This window comes from Macaca nemestrina, chromosome 17 (genome assembly GCF_043159975.1).
Source record: "Macaca nemestrina isolate mMacNem1 chromosome 17, mMacNem.hap1, whole genome shotgun sequence".
Taxonomy (NCBI): domain Eukaryota; kingdom Metazoa; phylum Chordata; class Mammalia; order Primates; family Cercopithecidae; genus Macaca; species Macaca nemestrina.
In genome coordinates this window covers 86,950,476-86,963,932 of record NC_092141.1, presented here as the reverse complement: position 1 = coordinate 86,963,932, position 13,457 = coordinate 86,950,476, and the positions used below count along the sequence as shown (strand labels likewise).

At 49.9% G+C, this 13,457-nt stretch overlaps 1 protein-coding gene and 1 long non-coding RNA gene across 4 annotated transcripts in view; one reads left to right on the top strand and one right to left on the bottom strand.

Annotated features, from left to right (window-relative positions):
- Positions 1-2,371, bottom strand: part of LOC105469230 (trinucleotide repeat containing adaptor 6C) — a 154,243-nt gene extending 151,872 nt beyond the window's left edge. Inside the window, exon 1 of one of the 2 annotated variants that reach the window (XM_071081709.1) lies at positions 2,186-2,371. The gene's annotated coding sequence lies outside the window, so the exon portion shown is untranslated. Of the gene's footprint in view, positions 1-1,806; positions 2,026-2,185 lie in introns of those variants that run through there. The other variant, XM_071081710.1, reaches the window with a different exon arrangement.
- Positions 2,372-5,720: 3,349 nt separating this feature from the next.
- On the top strand, positions 5,721-13,306 carry LOC105469229 (uncharacterized). Of its 2 annotated transcripts, XR_011615192.1 has the most exons (4): positions 5,721-7,095; positions 8,551-9,130; positions 11,357-11,919; positions 12,055-13,306. It is a non-coding gene; the product is annotated as an uncharacterized lncRNA (long non-coding RNA). The 2 variants fall into 2 exon arrangements; XR_011615191.1 differs by lacking the exon at positions 5,721-7,095 and having other exon boundaries at positions 8,151-9,130.
- Positions 13,307-13,457: the final 151 nt, after the last annotated feature.

Here is a 13,457-nt window from a genome sequence, read left to right as displayed (position 1 = left end):
ACCTTAAAAGTAAAAACGGTAGAGCGCGGTGGCTCACGCCTGTAATCCCAGAACTTTGGGAGGCCGAAACAGGCGGATCACCTGAGGTCTGGAGTTCGAGACCAGCTTGGCCAACATGGCGAAACCTCGTTTCTACTAAAAATACAAAAATTAGCCGGGTGTGGCGGCGGGCGCCTGTAATCCCTGCTAATCGGGAGGCTGAGGCAGGAGAATCGCTTGAACCCGTGAGGCGGAGGTGGCAGTGAGCCGAGATCGTGCCACTGCACTAAAAAAAAAAAAAAAAAAAAAGTAAAAAAAAAGGTAAAACCGAGGTAAGGTCAGCAAGGTCTTTGTTTTGGACAAGAAACACAGAAGAGTTACAAACAAGCTTTTAAAATCAGATCCTTGTAATAAAAACGAATGTGTGTGTGTGTTTACTGTTACCATTTTCTGAGCTATCAATTTCTCATGGCCTGACTATGCCTATGGTCAGGTCATGAGTAATCTGTATGAAAAACAGATTCCAATAATGTCTATTCTTACGAAAATAAATATTAAAAACCTTCTGTAGAAAAAAAACTTTCAGTATAGGTAAATAAAGTAAATGATGTTCACATCATTACTTTGTTCTATTAATACACACAAAATTAATTCCGACAATATAACTGGTCATTTTAAAAACCTTGTTTTGCATTATTTTCCCCAACAAAGCATCCTAGGGGTGCCACAGTGAAAAATGTTAAAAGACCATTGCCACCTCTGTCGTTCTGGAACAACGTAAATTTCTTCAAGGTGCCCTCTACTAACCAAGTTCATCTGGCCTGGGGCTAAGTTTTATCATTTATTCTTTCACACAGTACCGAAGGAAATCTGGAATCTATAAATATGATTGCCAGCACCCCCTACACATTTCAACCAGCTACCACTGTCCTCTGAAATCACTCAAGCCAGGTTTGCAGGGTCTCAACTCATTCGCATATTCAATTCTAACTGTAGGAAATCCCTCGCATAAAATAAGCCTTATGCAGGGTCAAATTACATTCAGGGACTTGCGGGGCTCTCACAGCGATCACCATAAATTGGCTACCTTGTACTGGCCGAAGTACATCAACGTGAATCCCAGACATTCGAGAAAAATCGAACCTCGGCTACACAATGGATTAACCCAGTCAGAAGGCTCCAACTTGCAACTCCTTAAAGACGTTGAAGTTGGACATCTACAGAGCACCATTTTGAGTTTAGAATCCGCAGTTCACGCCTAGAAATAACCGAGCGGACCACTCAAATGGAGGTTTCATTTGGCGGAGGCAAAGGTTTGAGACAACTCCACTAATTACGTGCAGAATCACCCATACCGTCAAATGCCTTCCAATGCAATAGGTGCAGCCACGATCTAGCGGCTCCTTCTCCTCTACCTATCGGCACAACATCCAAGCAGCAAGCCTTCATTTTTTGCTAAGATCCCCAAAGCTCCGTGCAACATGCATGCCAGTTATTTCTTCCCCAGGTGAACACGCAGGGAACCCCCACATCCACATCTGCACATTTTCATAGCTACGAATCAATTAAATCTCGTCCTCAAGGTAAAGGTGCAAAGGAGGCACCGCTTAAAGCAGAGGTGGCAACGAGGCGCTCGGGTTACGTTATCTGATAACAGGACAGATGTTGTACGGCTCGTTTTCCTCATACGCATTACTCCGCAGTCGCAGCACCGTTAGAAAATCCACCTGATTTCAGACCCGCAGAGCGCCCAGGGGTCCTTCTCCGCCCACCCGCAGCGCGCCCCGGGTTTTTCTCTTCCCCCAAACAACGGTACCGGGCTCCTACACCAAAATGCGGCGGGTTCGCGCCTGCCATCACCAATGCAAAACCTGCGGGTGGCTGCCCGGAGAGAACCGAATTTCACCGCTGCAGGAGTTTTAAAAGGGAGGGGGCACAGCCATCGTCAGCCCTCCATTCCACTCCCGTTTGATTGTGATGCACACCAGGCGTCTGCACAGCCCTGTCTCACACTCGCATACACGCGCCCTGGCCCCGGCCGCTTCACGCCGCTCCCCTCCAAACCCGGCCGGCCCGGGGCCCGGCGCCGCACGCGGGTCGCTCGGGGCCAGCGCCCGCCCCGGCTCGGCTCGGCCGAACAAAGGGCCCGCGAACCTCCGGGCAAAGTTGCGGCGGCGGCGAGGAGCGGGCGGACGGCCGCGCTCACCTGGGCTCCGTCCCCGGCGGCGGCGGCGGCGGCTCCGCGGGGCTCCGGCGGCGCGGGCCTGGCGGCGGCGGCGACACGAACAACCGCCCAGGGGCCTCGTGGGTGCGCGGGCGGCGGGGGCCCGCTCAGCGCCGGCGCCGCGGGCTCAGGTCCCGGCGCGGGCGGGTGGGCGGCGGCGCGTCCCGGCAGGTCCAGGTCCGGCCCCGGCAACGCCGCGACGCGTCCTTCTCCTGACGCCCGGCGGGACGCGGCTCCGGCGCGGCCCGGGTCCTAGGCGGTGGCGGCGGTGGTGGCAGCTGCAGACGGCTGGGCGCGGGGCCGCTCCGCTCCCTCCGCCTCCGGCTCGGGCGGGCCCGCGGGGACGGCGGCGGTGACGGCGGCGGGAGCGCGGCGGGCGCTGGGACTGTCCTGTCAGGGGGCAGCCCGGGTGGCGCTCAAGGCTGCGCGGCGGCGGGGCCGGCGGCGGCGGCTGCGGCTCCCGGGGCCGTCGCGCTGAGGTGCGGAGCTGCCACCGCGGCCATCTTGTTGCTCTAACTGACAAGAACCCCCCTCCCCCCGCTTCAGCCAGACGGGGCGCTCGCGCCCCCTTCCCCGCCCCGCGTTGGCCTCCAACAGGAAGTCGTCCCGGCCCCTGGCACGTGACTCCCACCGCATCTGCATACCGGAGGGCGAACTGGCCAATCGGCACTCTGCGCCTGAGCTCCTCCCCCGCGCGCCCCTCCCCGGCCCATTGGCTCTTCGGCCAGGCCACGCCTCCTCCTCTCCCCTTAATACCCGCCCGCGCTGTGGTTCCCTACAACGCGCTGGGAGCGCGCCGGGGTGCGAGCGGTGCGCGTTCCGACTGGCCGGGACGCGCGCCAGTTCTGGGGGCTCGCGCTACTCTGGGGGGTACGTGTAGACCTGCGTGGTGTCCTTTACCGCCGCCGCCTGCCCTCCGGTCCCTAGGCGCTGTGGCTCCGCGTTAGGGTGCTGGCGGGAGGGGCGCCGACCCGGGTCTGCGCATCCGATGGGTTCTCCTGGCCAGCGCCCCGCGACGCCCCGGGCTTTATCCGGTAATTTCGCCCGGCGGCGCCCGGCTCCCGCACCGGCGCGCGTCCCGCCCGTGCCGTGCATACGCCCTGCACCGCCCCACCTTGCACACACACGCACACTAGCCCTTAGGGGCCCTGGAGCATCGTGCTCACCCCGCGCCTCCCGGCCCGCCCTTGCGCGCTGTGGCTCCCCAGGGAGCGCCCAGCTGCGAGCACAACAAGCCTCGCTGCGAAACAGTCCCCCCGGGAAACAGCCCTTTCCCTGGAGCACAGACACCCCACCCCCACCACACAAGCCTTCGGTCCGGGCCGAACCCGGGCGCTCCGGCCCCTACGCACCCCACGATTCCTCCCCGCTGCTCCGTACGCCGCCGTGATCCTCCGTTCCACGGCTCCTCGATATCCATTATTCATTAGTGGTAGGTAAGGTCAGGCGCAATGTGCAATTCGAAAAGTCCTTTTTAACTTTCAGTTCAAGCCCGGAGAAGATTTTGAAACCAAAAATTTTCTCCATTTTCATGCAAGGTCGCAGAAGCAGGCTAGCCTTAACCCCATCGTTCGGTGAAGGATCAGCAGTGCTACTTGGAAGTTGATATTGGAAGAGGCCATTCCCTGTCTACGTGTCCCCGTCTTGAAGAGGAGATAATAACACACTAGTACTTTCGCAATGCAATTTTGTTACCGCAAGTGTCATGCTTTGAAACGTCTGTGGATGAAAGAGACAAATTCCCTGCTCTCGTTTCCCTTCAGGGTCCCATGAGCTCCTTTCTTCTTTCTGCCATATTTTAAGCCCTCGGGTAGTCAGATTCACAAACCACCCTCTAAAGGGTCGTCAAATGTCTGTTGTATTGTGTTGTGTATTTCCCCTCCCGAGAACCCACATCCCTTAGAAGGATCTGAAGGCAGAGGGAACTGACATGGAGGCTTTTGCCTTGTCTATTCGTTTTATTTACATTCATTTAATTCTCCACTGCAGAGAACCTGCATCTTTTGTATTTCTCAAAGGTAGAGGCATTATCACATGCTCCAGAAGGGAGTGCAAAATAACATCTTCAAAATAGGCAGCGCCCACGAAGTAGACTGCCGCTACATAAATGAGGAATCCAGGTGTCTGGATGGACCAATCATTGTAATAAGCAGAACTTCACTTTTTGGAAACTTGAACCAAAATACATTATTTAGCATTGTCTTTGACGTTGGATTTGTGGCTCTCACCTCTGAGTTCCTCTCTGGTTCCTCCCCTCCCTCAGTTTAATCAGGCAAAAATCGTCCTCTTCTCCAATGATATTAGACTCTGAGCAACAAGAAAAGGCAGAACTATAGAGACTGTATGTTCTGAACCCCAAACTGGACTCACAGTTTGGCATGTGGACCTGTGACAGTAGAGAGAGTGTTTGAAGCTGAAGTTGACCCAGAAACGTTGAGGCATATGGTGGCCATGAATCTTACGACTGCAGAGCAGTGATACTTATTAGTGGTTGTTTGAACTGATCAAGTATGAGTAGGAACCCCAGGCACAACTGTAACAATGGGTACGTTCATGTTTGGGGTTGGTCATCCTCTTATCAGCCCTGCCACCACCATCTTATAACCAAGGTATAAATTGATCATCTGTAGGGCTGGCCTGGTGGCTCAGGCCTGTAATTCCAGCATTTTGGGAGGCCAAGGCAGACAGATCAGGAGGTCAGGAGATGGAGACCATCCTGGCTAATATGGTGAAACCCCGTCTCTACGAAAAATACAAAAAATTAGCTGGACGTGGTGGCGGGTGCCTGTAGTCCCAGCCACCCGGGAGGCTGCGGCAGGAGAATCACTTGAACCCGGGAGGCAGAGGTTGCAGTGAGCCAAGAAGGCGCTGCTGCACTCCAGCCTGGACGACAGAGCTGGACTCTGTCTCAAAAAAAAAAGGGCGAAACCAACAAAGAGGAGTAAATGTTAAATGTATCTCTTAAATTAAAATGTCAACTAATTGAGGACAAATGAAGAAGACCTAGCTGGATCCAAGGTCATAAAAAAATTCTAGTTATAGATGACCACATGCTCGACAAGGCAAATGTGTGAACTGATTGGTTTAAGACAACAGCAACACTACGTTAAAATAGTGTCCAGTTTAAGAGATTGCACTCTGAGCTGGTCAGATCCCAAATGGAATATTTTGGCCAATTCTGGGCACTACGGTGCAAGAAAGAAATCGACAAAGTTAGAGACTGACTCAGAATACAGCCAGTCGTTGGTGGAAATCCTCCAGTCTGACCAACAGCTGAAGAAGCAGGAGAGACTGGTGCAGGGAAGAAGAGACAAGCAAGGCAGGATGGCTGTCTTCAGGTATTTTTGAAAATCCCATATGCAAATAGGCACAGATATGTTCTCTGAGACCCTAAGAGGCCAACTGAAGATCAGCGGGTGGTAGATACCAGGCAACTTTCGGTTCTGTTCAAATATACACTGCACCCTACAAAATGGAGTTTCCATCAAATGGAGTTATTAATAGAAACTCCATTTTGTAGGGTGCAGTGTATACTGCTCAGGTGATGGGTGCACCAAAATCTCACAAATCACCACTAAAGAACTTACTCATGTAACCAAATACCACCTGCACCCCAACAAGCTATGGGAAGAAAAAGAAACTCCATTTTGGAAGGTAGCAAGATCTACATCTGTGCAGGGATTTAAGAGGAAAGGCAGGATGATCACGTCCCTATCTCCATGGCTATTGCAAAACAGATTACTGTGTTGTGCAAAAATGTTAACTAGCTCAGGGGTTCCCAAAGTATGTTCCCTAGACCAGCGGCATTGGCTTTACCTAGGAGCTTGTTAGAAGGGCAATTTCTCGGACCCCATTGCCAGACTCAGTGAATCCAAACCTCTGGGGATGGGGTCCAGGTATCTGCATCTTATCCAGTCCTCCAGGTGATTCTGAGGCAATGAAAATTGGAGAGAAATAAAGGCACCTTTTTGGGGCTTGTATTTGCGTATAATACCCCTCTCCAAGCCCAGTCACTTCCTACCACACACTGGTGCCTGAATTACTCCATCCTCCTATTTCTGTTGATTTTACACGTATAATTTGCATCCTAATGATGGACTCTTAAAGGGAAAAGCTTCAGGACTCCAACAAATGATTGCTTTTCAATGAAAATGTAAGAAAGCTGGGCTCAGCTCTCCCTGCTTGTCACCAATAGATAACAACTGAACTGCGTTAGAAAAATGTGATAAATTTACAGAGGCCTTTCAGACAAGCAGCAAGGCGTAGGGTGTCGGTTCTCAAACTTTCTGTTGATGAGAATCACCGGGGTAGCTTGTTTGCATTACAAATTCACCTTAGGTCTAGATGAGGCCCATGAATCTGCATGTCTAATCAGCTCCCCAAGCGATTCTGATGCCGTTGTCTTCCCACTATGCTGATAATAATATTGGAATAGAGACTAGAACCTTAAAGTGAGGAGTAAGGATGCGTCTCAACTCCACTGTTCACTAATTGTTTGACCTTAGGCAAGTTTCTGGGCCTCTGACTTCTCCTTTGTACTCCTCACTGTGTTAGAGATACTCACTGAATATTTATTGCCGTGTATTACGTGCCAGAGAGTGAACTAGGTGCCAGGGATTTAAGACTGCAAGCCGTGCTTGAGCTATGATTACAATGCATGGGTGCTGCAGGAGACAGAAGAGACTCAGGTCATTCTGAAGGGCTCAGTAAGACTTCTCCAAGGGCCTCAGATCTGAGTCTTGAAAGATGCAAGGGAAAGCAGTAATAGGTCAGAAACTGATGGAAGGGCATTGAAGAAAGAGGAAATGGTCAGAGTAAAGGAAACCAAAGAGAGCTTGCAGTGCAGCACTTTCAGGAGGCTGGAAGACATCAGTGAGGCTGCAACAGACCAGGTAAGAGGAGATGGGAGAGATGAGCAGAGGCCAGATTATTATCTTTTTTTTTGGAGATGGAGTCTGGCTCTGTCACCCAGGCTCAAGTGCAGTGGCACAATCTTGGCTCACTGCAACCTCTGCCTCCCGAGTTCAAGCAATTCTCCTGCCTCAGCCTTCCGAGTAGCTGGGGCTACGGTCACACACCACCACGCCCAGCTAATTTTTTGTATTTTAATAGAGATGGGGTTTCACCATGTTGCCCAGGCTGATCTCGAACTCCTGAGCTCAGGCCATCCGCCCGCCTCGGCTTCCCAAAGTGCTAGGATTACAGTTGTGAGCCACCACACCCAAGGCCAGATTATGGATACAAGGAGCATCTCATGTGACCTTAAGGAGTTGGGGACTTTATCCTTAAGGCAATATGGAGCTCTTGGATGATGCCAGACATTATTACACTTGACTGTTAGAAAGAGCTCCCTGGGAACATTGTGGCAGATGACCTGGAGGAGGAAGGGCCAGGGAGGAGGTGATGGCAGGGGGTAGGCAGCCTGCACAGTTCTGCAGCCAGGAAACTAGAACTTATGGACTCTCCTAGAGTAGCAACAGAAGTTAAACAGAGAAGACCCACTTGAAAGATAACTTTAACTTCAACTCTGGGGGCTTGAAGTCTGACTTATCTGGAGGGTAAGGAGGATGATAAAGGATGTTGCCCCATTGTCTTTCTCAGTGAGAAAGATGGATGGTGAGGCAGGGGCTATGGAAGGAGGAGTAGGCTGAGCTCGAGTCTTTGAGTGGGACCCTGAGGAAGAAGGGATGAGCCTGGTTTGGTACATTTGGAGTTGCAGCCACCTGGGACACGTCAAGTGGTGACGGTCAGACTTGGGGTGTCTGGGCTGGAGAAGTCTCCTGGGGATGGTCTGCACAGGGCTGGAAGTTGGAGGCAGGATCACAGATGATGAGCTTGGGGGTAGGGATGAGGAGGGATGGTGAGAAGGCTGAGTGCTGAGCCTGAGGAGCACCAAAGAGAGAAGAAAACCCTAAAGGAGGCTGAGAAGGGACAGCCAGAGATGCTGAATCCCACAGGATGCCCCATGGAACTGGAGGGGACACAAGGGGAACGGGGTTGAGAAAGGAGCACGTGGCCAACGGTGTCCATGTGGTAAGAACAGGAGCGCACCGATGGAATCAGGCAGCCTCAAGGTCATTTTGTCCTCAGGAAGGCAGAGCAGGGGACAGCAGCAGGCTGCAAGGTGAGAGGAAGGCTGGAGACAGAGACTGAGAGTGAGGAGGAACCATGCCATTGGTTGGGCCACTGTGGTGGATTGAAATGTGTCCCCTAAAAAGATATGTTGAAGTCCTCACTCCCCACACCTCAGAATGTGATGTTATTTGGGAATAGTCTTTGCAGACAAAGTCGAAGCAAAGTCATTGGGGTGGTTCCTAACCCAGTACAACTGTGTGCTTTCTAAAAAGGGGACATTTGGATGCAGAGACGCACACACAGGGAGGAGCCCATGTGAGGATGAAGGCAGAGATCGGAGTGATGCTTCTATAAGCCAAGGAACACCAAAGATTGCCAGCAAGCCATGAGAAGCTAGGGAAAAGGCCTGGGACAGGTTCTTCCTCCGAGCCTTTAGAAGAACCCAGCCCTGCTGACACCTTCATCTTGGACTTCTGGCCTCCAGAACTAGGAGAGAAGAAGTTTCTGTTGCTTAAGCCATGCAGTGTGTGATACTTCTTATGGCAACCCCAGGACCCTCACACTATGAAAGGAAGGAATGGGACTGAAGGTCAATGTGAAACCAATAAAGTAGTTTTGGTTCAGTGTTTTGTTCTGTTTGTAAAGGGAGAGACTCAAGCAGTGAATGTGCTGAGAAGAGTGAGCCAGAAGAGAGGACCCAGATGGGGAAGATGTTCTAAAGGGGTTGCATATGGAATAAGAAAGGTCTTTGGGCACATGCTGGAGGCAGGACCCTGTCAATGGTACAGGGAGAGAGAGGATCACTTCTGTCACTGACAGCAGAAGAGGCAATAGAGACAGCTGCAGAGGCAGGTAAGTCTACATGCATGTGTGTGTGTATGTGTGCGTGAGCACACGCCTGTGCTTACACGTGAGTGTGTGTGCATAAATATTTGCACATGTGAGTGCTTGTGTTTGTGTCTGTGTACGTGTGTGAGCTTGTATGTGTGCATGCATGCATGTGTTGGGGAGTGGTCTGTAAAAATGGAGGACATTATACCCAGTCTTCTTTATTTCTTCGGTGAAGTTGAAAGTGGCCTAAGATTTCTTTTAGATCTGAAGTTCTATTACTAGGTATCGAGTATAAATTATTGTTTTATTTTATATTAATAGCCTTGCTGTTAAATTTACTGTTTGTGGTGTATTAAAACTAATAGAAAAACATACACCTTATATCTTTGCCTATTATTAAAGCAAATTCCAGCCTCCAAACTATATAGGACTACATATCTAAACTATGGAAGGCATATTTCATTTGCCTTTGTGTCTTTGGGTCTGAATCATAAAGTGACACTTTTGATGTTTTGGAGGCCAGCCTTGGTCAGAACTCGGACATTGCAAAGTTCTGTCTTTCCATTGATTCTATCCCTAGAAGACCCAGGGGTGGAAATCTGTGGAGGGCATCTGGGTATGGAACAGGAGATGACTGAGGAAGTTGAGATGAGGATGTCACCTGTTCAGGGAATCTCAGGCACTGAAAACAGCTTTATTTATCTGGGCCCTGTGATACTGGGCAGATGGTTTTGGGGGCACTGCAGTTGCTTTGATCCAGTTCTGTGAAACTGGCAACCTGGGGTACCAGGGAGAGAGAGAAGGTGGTTCAGGCTGCGGACTGTTGTGGAAAGGAGGATCACTCATGGCTGTTACCCCGATGGGCTTCTCTGGCCCCACTTCGGGTGATAGATCTGGTGATAAACCAGAAGCAGGGCTTTGTGTCAACAGCCAGTCACTTTTGGATTTGCCCTTTGAGTGAACTCCTCTTTCCAGGGCTAGCTCCTTCACTGTTTCATTAATTGAGCAAATATTTGCAAGCACCTGGCATCGGCAAAGTCCTGCAGACTTTCCGAGCTAACCTGGCCACCCCTCCTGTCCTCCCTCCAGAGCCACTGATGATCGGAGCAAGGATGTGAAAAAGGTAGACACAATTTTACCTCCCCATTCTCCTTGTTCTCTTTTCTGTAACATCACCTTCCATAATCTGTTATTTGCTGCTTACTGTGTTTGTGGTTTATCGTAAGATTGTCAGCTTCACCAGTACAAGATCCTTGTGCGTTTTGTTCACTAATGTATTTCAAGCACCTAGAACAGAGTTGGCACTGGGTGCTCCACAAATAGTTTTGCTAAATTAATGAAATTAGGTAAACGGATTAATGTCATAAGAAGGTTAACATCAACGTGCTGTAGAAGAAATCACATCTAGGTATTAGATGTGAGGGTGGGTCAGGGAAAGCTCCCTAAGGGATATGGGATCCAAGATGGCTTTAGAGGGATGGATAGGGTTCTTCTTTCCTTCCTTTCCTCTTCCTGTCCTTTCATTTCCTCCTTCCATCCTCTCCTTTCTTCGCTCCTTTTTTCCCTTTCTATCTACCTTCCCTCTCTCCCTCCCTCCCTCCTTCCTTCCATCCATCATATTCTCTTCCTTCCTCGCTTCCTTCCTCTTTCTCTTTTTCTTTTATCTTAGTAGTGTACCAATTATTCAGAGACTCAGGACAACACACAGAAGAAATAACAGCAATTTGACATTTATTTATTTATTATTAATTTTTTGAGACAGAGTCTCTCTCTGGTGCCCAGGCTGGAGTGCAGTGGCTCAGTCTTGGCTCACTGCAACCTCCACCTCCCAGGTTCAAGAGATTCTTCTGCCACAGCCTCCCGAGTAGCTGGGACTACAGGCATGCACCACTACGCTTGGCTCATTTTTTTTTTTGCTTTTAGTAGAGATGGGGTTTCACCATGTTGACCAGGCTGGTCTCAAACTCCTGACTTCAAGTGATCCACCTGCCTCGGCCTCCCAAAGTGCTGGGATTACAGGTGGAAGCCACCATGCCCAAATGAGAAATTTGACGTTTATGACAGGTATTTCCTGAGACCTTTGTAGAACCCAGTTAAAAAAAAAATCTTTAATGTATTATATAATTTTAATATTTTTTCCCTCTCCCAAGTAAACCAAAATGCACGCTTGATTGCGAGTAGACAATGAAAAGGACTATTTTAGTTATCTGTTGCTGAGAAACGAATTATTATTCCAACATTTAACAGCTTAAGACAACAAACATGTGTGCCTCACACCGTTTCCGAGAATCCGGAATCCAAGAATAGTCTTGCAGAGCGAGTCTTTCGTGAGGTTGCAGTCAAGCTGTCAACCTGGTCTGTAATCTCCGAAGATGTGCCAGAGCTGGAGCGTCTTCTCCGGGGGCACTCACATGGCTGTGGGAAGGAGGCTTCAGTCCCTTGCCACAGGGACTGTTCCACAGGGCCACTCATGACACGGCTCACTCCAAAGTGAGGAGTGCAGGAGAGAGAGCACCATGGCTGAAGCCAAAGCCCTTCCTAATTGAACATCAGAAGCACACCAATTCTGCCTGATGCCATTGGTCACCCAGACCAACCGTGGCACGGTGTAGAAGGGGACCACACAGGGTGTGAGTGCCAGGAGGTGGAACTCTTGGGGCTGTTTTGGAGACTGACTCCCATCCACAACAAATCCACATTGCAACCGAATGCCACGAGGTCAGCTGGGCTCATTCGCATCACATACAATTCACACTCCTGGCGTCATGACCTGTCATGGCTTTTCAGGTTCTGGCTGAATTCTTGGCAAGGTAGGGACATCGGTTTGCTGGGAATGCCATGTTTTTGGGATTTCCTTCATCTTCCTGGGTGAATTCCCTTTTTCTTATACCAGTGGGATTGGACTCTGTGACTAAGGTCCCATCTAACTCTCAAACTCTATTCAGTTCCAGTAATTCGATCAGTGGATGGCTACAAAAAAGAGAAAGTCTTCAAAGAGCAGACGGCATTTGCACTTGAAAAGCTCCACTGTGTTGAGATGGATGGAATGTGTCCCATCAAATGTACAGACTTAGAGATGACATCAAGATGCGGTTACGGTAACTACAGAAGGCTCCTGTTAGAAGGCAGAATCTAAACAGTTTGGCTTAGAAAGTGAGCCACTGGGCTGAGCTAAGAGTTTGGATGTGGTTCTGCAGGTGGTGAATGTGGCAGAGATGGCTCCACCCAAATCCATACTATACTTCCCCAGTGTGAGTTCCCACTGAGAAGGGGCATCTGTGTCCAGCCAGGACTACATTTCCCAGAACCCCTTCTCTTCTGTGCAGGGCCATATGACCAGTTCTGGATGAAGGAATGTGAGCCGAAATGATGTGATTCACGTCCACACTAAGGCAATTGAGAGACAGTTGTGCTCTGTCTTCTAGGGCAATTGAGAGGCAGTTGTGCCCTCTCCTGCCAGGATGCAGAGGACCCAGGAGATGGAAGAGCCTCAAAAGGAAAAGGGCCCATGTCCCTAAACTTTAAGAGGGGAAACATCTCCTAAAAGCCAGGAATACCAGATGAATGAAAAGTGCACATGTATTAGGTAAATCCACTGAGAGTTGTTGTGGCTGTTGTTGTTTTTTTTGTTATAGCAGCTACCAGTCTCCTAACACACAGTAGGAAACCTTTGTGGTCTTTCAACAGGGATTGCAAAATAAAAATAGTCTCAGGAAGACGAATAAGCCATGGACAGGCAGGATGGTGTGATACAGGGAGGGAAACACTGAAGTCTAAGAGATGAGTTAGGAAGCTGTCACGAGGTTGTGACGTGGTAAAACCTGAAGAAGCCTAGCATCCCCGTCCCTGCCTGTTTCACAGCAGAATTTATAGAAAAGACAAAAGTAACGATAACCTTATTTTCCTTTGCTTATTACACGCCAGACATTAGCTATGTACTTTATACACGTTATCTTTTTAAATATTTTTAGTTCTTATTTAAATGTTTCTCTTGCTATATTGTATGTATTAAAAACAGTTTGGCTTTTTGGGATGGAGTCTCACTCTATCACCCAGGCTGGAGTGCAGTAGCGTGATCATAGCTCACTGCAGTGTCGACCTCCCAGGCTCAGGTGATCCTCCTGCTTCAGCCTCCCGAGTAGCTAGGACTACAGGCTTGTGCCGTTACGCCCAGTTAATTTTTTGACTTTTTGTAGAGATGGGGGTCTCACTTTGTTGCCCAGGCTGGTCTCCAACTCCTAGGCTCAAGTGATCCTCCCGCCTCAGTCTCCCAAAGTGTTGGGATTACAGACATGAGCCACCACGCCCGACCTTAAAAACAGTTTTAAAATGCAAAGTAATTCGTGTA